The sequence below is a fragment of the Opisthocomus hoazin genome, chromosome 8, assembly GCF_030867145.1.
Source record: "Opisthocomus hoazin isolate bOpiHoa1 chromosome 8, bOpiHoa1.hap1, whole genome shotgun sequence".
NCBI lineage: Eukaryota > Metazoa > Chordata > Aves > Opisthocomiformes > Opisthocomidae > Opisthocomus > Opisthocomus hoazin.
The window spans coordinates 9,357,466-9,366,340 of NC_134421.1; the positions used below are offsets into that span (position 1 = coordinate 9,357,466).

At 45.7% G+C, this 8,875-nt stretch overlaps 1 pseudogene; it reads left to right on the top strand.

Annotated features, from left to right (window-relative positions):
• Nucleotides 1-2,679: 2,679 nt before the first annotated feature.
• Nucleotides 2,680-4,736, top strand: LOC104328005 (protein lin-28 homolog B pseudogene; annotated as a pseudogene).
• The last annotated feature ends 4,139 nt before the right edge of the window (nt 4,737-8,875 follow it).

An 8,875-nucleotide genomic window follows, 5' to 3' on the forward strand; every position in this document is an offset into this window, starting at 1 on the left:
CCTGCCTCCACTCGCTGCCTGTCTCCACACTCTGCCTTGTCGTGAGAAACTGGTGTGTTTTCCAGGTTCAAAGCTCTTTACTAAAACCAGTTAACTAAAAGGTGCAATAATTAGTAAGAAAGTGAAACTATTCTGATTCAGGAATCACATGCCTAGTGCCTCCTTCACAGTAGAATAAAATGATGGTAGGATCTGAGGTGGGCCAAAAAGGATCTCAGCTATAGCTTTGGTATACTTGAAATGACACATTGTTCTTTGAACAACGTATCTCATTGTGACTGAAGAAAGTAATGCACCTGCTACATATCTAGCGGGTGAAATACAAGGGTTTTTTTAGCATATAGTTCTTATATTTTATTTTTTGTATTCCTTCTCTCCAAGCTTAATTTCTTAAAACCATTTGCGATGAGCTTGCAGATAAACAGCACAACACCACAACATATGATGGAAGAATTAAAGAGAGAAGTAATGTACTGGAAAGTAAATTTAAATTATATAATAATATTCCTGTTTAAGGATTGAAGTGTTCAAAAATCATGCTCATCTTCTGCTTCCATCTCCTCCTTTCCCCCTCCAGATGAGCTCCATGTCCATCTCACATGTCCAGTGTTGTCACACAGCTAATGAAGTTCCCTGTGGCTCTCCGCTGCCAAGATGTCCAGTAACATAGCAAATTCAAAATCTACAGACGGGTCACTGGAAATGCAGAGAAGAAAAAAAGCTAGGAAACAAAGACAGTTATTGCAGGGTGGGGTTGGTGTCCCACGTGGATTTAGTTTGTTTTCATTGCAGCAAGTTGCAGAAGTTCTATTGCCAAGGTCTTCATTACTTCTTGTATTTTTGTTTTCTGTACCTTTCCTGTTTGTGCATGGAATCCACGCTCCCTTTGTCTACCCTTGACATCCTCAGCAAAAAAGAATTTTGTTGGTTCGTCCCCAGGGGCTTCCAGTCTCATGAGGGGGGCTCGCGTGTTAGCAAGGAGAGAAGCTGATGGCTATTACTACCTGGGCCACATTGCCCAAGAGGTGAAGGTAGGTATTTATGGGCAACTATGCTGCTAAAAGGCTCTCCCTAGGATCTGTGTGTCTTTTCCCTGTTCTTCCCATGGCTTGCCAGTCCCGTGGCCTTGCTGTAGGGTGGCTCTCCTGTGATACACTTCTGTTCTCTCCCTGCATCCCATTTTCACCTGTTCCCTGGTGAAGACTGGCTGCTTACTGTGAGGAGTCCTGCAAGCAGGAGCAGCCTGGAAATCAATCCATTCTTTGTAGCTATAATAAGTTGTTATTCAGAGAGAATCAAACAAAAGAAGTCAGTTAGCTAAACAGCATTAGTAATAGTAATCCAAAATGTCTGCCTCCAAGGACTGCCGCCTCCTTACCGAACTGAGAGCTTTCCTTGCTCTCTTCCTTCTATGTTTCTGAGATTTGTGAGATGATTTTGGGTGCCAGACAGAAAATCCCCCTCTGCAGACTTTCTTTAAAATTCTAGTGCATTTCCCAGTTCGCAGGTTAGTTAAATAGTGATGCTGGTATAGCTGAGGATGGCTGCAAGCCCCACTGTGGGGTGGAACAGATGGGGACGGCTGACGGCGCTAGTGACAGTAGCTGGAGCGGGGGCTGACACCCTAGGCTACGTTTGAAGTTTGAAGTGGCAAGGCAAGCAAGCGGCCCCAGTCTCTGTGCCTCTGTGCGAGCAGTGCCATGGGCAGATGAGGCTGAGCAACAGCTTTCCAGGCTAGCTCTTTCTGCCTGCGAGCTATCTGGAGATGTTCACATATTCGGGGCAGAGCTGCGGAAGGTGGCACGGCAGGGACCCCCGGGCTACGTTTGAAGTTTGAGATAGCAAGGCAAGCAAACAGCCCCAGTCTCTGTGCCTCTGTGCAAGCAGTGCCATGGACAGATCAGGCTGAGCAACAGCTTTCCAGGCCAGCCCCTTCTTGGTAAGAGATATCCTGAGATGTTCGCACTTTTGGGGCAGGGCTGCGGGACGCACTCGGCAGGAATCCCCGGGCTACATTTGAGGTAGCAAGAAAAGGTCCCTGGTGGCCCTGGGCAGAGAAGCTCCAAGCCAAAACACACAGAGGCTCAGACCGACATTACACACACCGCCACAAACAATGGGATTCAAAGGAGAGAAGACTGTCCGCAGGAAGAATGACTCCGGACGGGAGAAGCTGTCGGACAAGGAAACCAACAGGGCCACAATGGCCCAGAGCAAAGAGGCTCCATGGCAGCCCCAGAAAAACCAAGTAGAACAGAATGATCTGTTACAAGAAGTTACGGTCAAAATGGAGACAGTGGATGTGCAAAAAGCCCGGCTTCAAGACCTAAAAACATAAGGATGCAGGGAAGAGCTCCCACACTCCATGACAACGGACCGCTAGCGAGAAGAGCTGCTGACACAGCCTGGAACGACGCCGCAAAAGAGAACTGACCGGAAACTTCCAAGTCATGAGACCAATCCACGCTTTACGCTTGTAAAGCGAGAAGCACCCACTTGGCACTATGCCGATGAGTAGGGGCATTTGGGGCCCTAGAAATAGCATCCAAGGCACATGATGAGCTTCCTGAGTGCAAAGAGCTACAGGGACTTGAAGACCAGAGGGGCTACGACACAGAAGGCAGACCACACAAACAGCACAACATCAGACACAGGCTGGAACTGCCCTGGCCACGACAGTCTTGGGATGAAGAGAAACCCCTTCCCTGAGGCTCTTTGCACCTAGCAGGACATCGGGTGTCACAGATAAAGGCTCAGATGGTCAAAAAACCCAGTGGCTTACGTAGGTTTTGAAATTTTTCAGGGAGAAAGGCCATTGAGCCCTGATTGAAAGGAGGCTATTTGCAGAATCTCCGTTCACAAGACAGGGAGAGTTAAGAGGTTTTCTTGGAATGGCCGGCTGGCAGAGCACATGGATTCGAATTTCAGCCTAATTGCTAAACCTCTGTACGAGGCAGCTAAAGGATCAGATCAACTATTGGAATGGGGTCCCTATTGTCAAAAAGATTTGATGGACTAGCAAGGTCCTTGATAAGTCCCCCTGCTTTGGGACTGCCGGATACAGCTAAGACTTTTGCTTTATACGTGCGTGAAAGACTGCACGTCGCGTTGGGAGTACTAACACAATTTCTCAGAGACTGGAAAAGACCCGTGGCCTGTTTTTCCAAACTGGATCGAGTGAGTCAAAGATGGCCGCCTGTCTCCAAGCACTGGCTGCCAGGTATTATTAATCCGAGAAGCCAGAACGCTAATCATGCATCACAAAATAACGGTTTATGTGCCTCATGCAGTGACAGCAGTGTTGCAACAACACGGATGCCGCTGGTTATCTCCTAGTCAGATGGTACAGTGTCAAGCTGCATTTCTAGAATGGGAAGACGTGAGTAAGAGCGTTTCCAATTCTTTAAATTCTGCCTCTCAAAACTCTAGCTCATATGTTAAATACTGATGGCAACATCAGAAAGGATGTGATTCATTTTACCAAATTCATTTGGTAAAGCAGGATTCACTTTACCAAATTTCCCCATAAAATTGGACTAATCTTTGGAACAAAAGATGTTCCAGATGGAACGTGAGCGACCCGGTAACTCCCATACTGGAAACTCCATTTATATAGATGTAAAGGTAAATTGAGTAAACTGGAACCTAAAATAATTCTGGAAGAAGTATTGGGTGATGGGCCTCTGGGATACCAGAAGGTTCTTGGAGCAGAGGGCCCGAGCGACAACATGTCCGAGGGGGCGAGTAAAGGTGGAGATGACCCCAGGAATTTTCCGGAGCAGGAAGAAGAGGAGGAATCCTAGGTTTTTGCACAGAACTGGTCATTGCAAATGGTTCAGTGTGAGAATGGGATTCGGGTTCATCTCCATGAGCAACCAAGAGGGAAGCCCCTTGGAGTCTCCATTTGATGTCTTCATACACAAAGGCAAGATTGCCATGGAAGGATTTAGAAGCTTAAAAGAAGGAGAGCCAGTGGAATTTACTTTCAAGAAACCTTCCAAAGGTCTTGAATCAATATGGGTAACAGACCCTGGTGGGAGCCCCCATTTAGGAAGTAAAATACGACCGGAAGGGAAAACAGCACGAAAGAGAAAACTAGAGGATGCAGACACTGTAACTGTGGTGGCCTTGACCACTACGCTCAAGAATGCAGTCTACCTCCGCTGCCAAAGAAGGGCCATGGCTGTCAAAGCATCATGGATGTGGTGTCTGACTGTCCCCACAAACTCTCAGGAGAGCAGGTCGGAGATTTCGGAGTGCTCGAGCAGGTCACCACAGGAAGCTTCATCGAGTATGGGAGTAAATGAATTGTGCGCGGACTGACTGAGAACCTTACTTCTGTGGTGAATGTAGGCAAAGTTACATTCTTTTCAGCATAATAATCTTAAGAATTTCAGTTTTTCTATTTAGGCATTTATGCAATCATCTTATGTTGTTTAATCCTGGGCTCGTTGAATGGAATCGAGTTAGTAAGAGCCTGGAGAAATCAGGAAGATCTGTGGACTCAGCATGTGCATTTGATGATGATACAGAAAACAGTGAGCATAGACATGAAATGCAAAAGGATGACACCTCGTAAGGATTTCGAGAAATTTGGTCGTGGTTGGTGTCCTGGGTTCCTGATTTGTCCTTTTGGATTAGGGAATTAATCAGATGGGAATTTCAGTTGAAAGCCCCCGGGAGGCGGGCGGGGGTACCTGCCGAGCGGGGTCCGTGTCGGGGCAAGGAGCGGCGGGGGTGCGGCGCCGTTTCGGGCACGGTGTCCCCGCACGCCGAGGCCCGCAGCTTCCGCGGCGTGCCGGGAGCTGTAGTGCTGGGGCGCGGGGCTGGCGGTCGGCGCGCTGCTCCCCGGGGCATGCCGGGAGGTGTCGTTTGCAGCGACTCGGCTGCCGGGCAGTTGCATTGCTCTCGGGCGTGTGCGGTGAGGCGTTGTCCTTGGTCCCGCCACAGCCCCCGCTGTGCGGGACGAAGGGTCGTTCTGTGGCCGGTTCCGTGTGTTTCTGCAGCCTTCCCGCTGCGCGCGGTCCCCGCAAAGCGGTGCGGCCGCGCCTGGAGAGAGCGCGCCGCAGGGCTCGCTGCTGCCACCCGGTGAGCAAAGTGCGGTACTGCGGCTCGGGTGGCGCCAATGCGCGGTGGCGCCGTGTCCAAGAGCTCGCTGCTGCCACCTGGTGAGAAAAGTGCGGTACTGCGCTCGATTCATGTCCCCCAGGCAATGAATGATAACATCTTTTCAGTGTTTGACATAAAACAAATGCTCAAGAGGCAAACTGAAGGGACGAGTTGCCACAATGGACAGCTGGAATCTCAGCCCATATCTACACGTATAAATGCAGTGGTGCCTAGCCAGGCCAAAAGCTGTGGTCCGGCCTCTTCCATGCTTTTAAACTCTCTCAGCTTCCAAAACAGGATGGCTGCGTGCAAAGCTGTCACACTGGGACTGGTCCCTGGCTCCTACCGACTCTGAGGAGTGGTTTGTAACTGCAAGACTGAGGTACCGCACAAGGCTTATTTTATGCAGTGAAGTGGTACACAGGGTTCTTCTCAGGGAGTTTATTTGAATATGTTATTGAAATAGTCTGGGTTTAATGGATCAATAAAAGCGTAATTCTCCATGCAAGGCTGCTGTGGCTTACATTAATTTCATAGTGACTAGTTTATCTGTTAAAGATAGAGAAAATAATATTTACTAATTTATATTTTAATGTTATTATGAAAAAGGCTTCATTCCCTCTGAGTTTTCTAGTTAAGCAATTTTTAAATTAAAACAGAATTGTTTCACAGTTTTCTATTTAATTAAAAAAAAAAAGGTCTTCCTGGATGACAAATTTTCATAATGTTCTGTATGAAGATGAGAGTCAGCTATGAAGACTTTACGATTTCAGATACCCAGGCAAGTGTGTTCTGTGTGATTCTGGATGCCGTAGACTTTGAAATGATGTGATGTCAGGCTTGATGTGCGTTTGATGATTTAAATCAAACCTGTCAAGTTCTCATCGGTAAACACAATACTCTCTTTCCAAAAATGGGGAAGAGATAATGAGCTGGATGTGCGGACTTCTGAAAATGCATCTAGGGGATGTTTTAAAGAACCTTCTTCCTACTGCGAGTTCCAGCTCAGGGTGGTCTCATCTCCTTATCCAAATGATCTCTTAATGGTAAAAGCTGAAAGACCTATAAGGGAAGGGTTTTTCACAGGTCTGCTGTAGCTCGCACTGCCTCAGAAGTAAAAGAGATTGATCTGAACCTTCATTCCTGCTTTTGAACAGCAGTCACTTCAAATTGCCAGTATCCATGTCTCCTCAAGCAATTGTAAATGACTGCAAATTTCTCAGCTTCTGAATGATTTTTACTTAAAATTTATTATCTTGGTCTCGGCTTATATGACTGCTTGCTGCTGAAGTTGATAATAAATCACCTTCTGTATAGGAATAGCAGTGTTAACTGGCCTTATCACCTGCCTAAGAAACAGAACTTGCATTGAAGTCTTGACTTCATATAGGTGTGATGTTCGAGAGTGTGAACCTAGGTGCTCGGATCTCTGGAACTGAGTGACATTTGCAGTCCCCTGTAGTATCAAAGCAAAATTCCATTCAGTTTGCTAATAATCTACTTGTCCTTGTTTTAGTATTAAAAATGAAGGATCCTTAGATATTTCTTTTTTTTTTTAACATATCCTTTCAGTATATACTTACAGCTTGTTAATCAGGAAAAAAAAAGAAGAAAATGTTTAAAAGTGTGTATTTTTTGGTAAGTGGCAAGGGAGGTAGACGTTTACAGCGTTTGCACACACCTGAAAGAATTCTTTGGGCTTTTCTTCTTCCCTCCCATCCCCAGGTCTCCTTCTCTTCTTCTCCCCAACAAAATTGTCATCAGTCCTTGGCTGGCATCTCTAGCTCGTGGCACAGCTGGGGCCGAGACGTGAGCTCTCAATGGTTGGAATATGAATCCTCCTCCCGCAGCTGACTCCTTTTTCAGTGTGGAAGAGCACGGTTACGCTCTGAATACCTCCCTAACAATCCGCATGTGGAATCTTATTCAGAATTAACATGCATTTTGAAAATAGAATTCATTATGTCCTAAGAGCAAACACAGATAAAAAGAAGTGAAACTGTCGAGCTGCTTGTGTGATTTGGCAAACCTCTGCTTCTCTGGGAAGAAAGTGCCTTAGCCACTGTGCAAGTCCTGCTTTTCTGTATGTGGTTGTTTAGAACAATGCAGCGGTTGGAACCGAGAGTAGGGAATAGCCACAGCAAGCGATAAGAATTGCAAGCTTTGACATGAATTAAATTTGCAAAGGTGGAAGCCATGCCCAACAACATGACAAGCTAATATGGAGGAGAATGAGATTAACGAGTTGAAATACCTCTTTCCTGCTTAAGGTTAACCTCGGGCAAGAATGAGTTTGTTGGTGTGATGTCTTGTTGAATTTTAATATGGAAATGTCTCCTGGCACGTGTTCCAAACACCCTACAAATAGTGATATTGATCTCACCTTCAGTTCATGCGAGACGCCCTCTCCAAAAATCCGATCTGGGTTTGAATGGCAAATAGTTTTAATATTCTGAGGATAGTGAATCAGTTTGAGACTATAAATTGCCAGGATTATGGCTTTTATTTATTATCAATTTAATGCAGACTGCTTTCCCTGGAACAAAGGACAAAAAATGTGGTGTATCATTAAAAAATTGTGGAGATGATGTCTGCAGGTACAGAAAACAAGTAACGTATTTGTACAAAAGGGAGTTATTTGAAATCCATTCCTGCTCTCTGTTGCTGCTTTTTGCAGGTAGCTCATGTCTTTTTGGCAGAGGGCTAGAATGAACACTCCCCATCTTTAGCCTTTACACAATCCATGGGTGTCTTTGCCCTTGCAGTTCCCACAGAGCATCCGTTCTAATGGCCAGCCTGCGCCTCCCTTTCTCCTTGATGCAGTGTCCCATATCCCATCATACAATACAGGACCACGAGGCGTGCACGCACAACCCATTGCTACCAAGACCACACAGCGAGCTGAGCGGTCTTGATACAGCCACATGGGTTTTAATTATAAAAAGAAACAACAATTTATATTTCTGTTTGCTTGTGAAAGCAATAAAGATTTAACAAGGAGACCTACATACCTTCCTGTCTTACCTGTTCTTGAAGTCTTTATATCAGCAGAGTCTCAGTTCTCACAGTTTCAGAAGTATAGTAACAGCTGGGAGCACTTCTGTGGCCGTCCACCTATATTTTAGGGAATACCTTCACTCAAGGGGGCATCAGTCCACCTTTCTTACAGATTTTTCTTTTTGTAGCTGTGTCTTTCCATCTAGGATGTTAGCGAATAACCTTTCTTAGCCATGAAGTAATACATTGTTTCACTGAAGCTGATGCTGATACTGAGTAGTTTTCTATAGAACTGTTCGTGATCTGGGTGTGAATTTTGCTGGCTTACTCTCTTAGTTGATTTCCCATCTGGCCCGGAGAAAATTATGTTCTACAGGACTTCAAAGCCTCTAATTAAACCAGAGATGAATTTCAGCCAGTTGTAGTCTCCACTAGTCTGTAAAAAAGCCAAGTTGAAAGATCAACTTGACCAACTGACCCCAGGATTTGATAATACTGCTCACAGAGCTGGTGGTAACCTTATGACTTAAGAACCATTCTTCCCCGTCAGTTTGACCTTGGAAGCATCACTTCTATTTAAAAAAAAAAAAAAAAAAAAAAAAAGATGTGAAGATGGGCTCTGGTCTGCCTAAACTTACCCGACTGGTGCCACTCGAGTTCCAAATGACAATGCTGTCTGCCCACTTTCTGCTGTTGCTTAGTCTTACCCGTGTTATTGAAAGAATCTATCTACTCCTCTGCTCAAAGGTGGAGAAGATGGATGATGTGA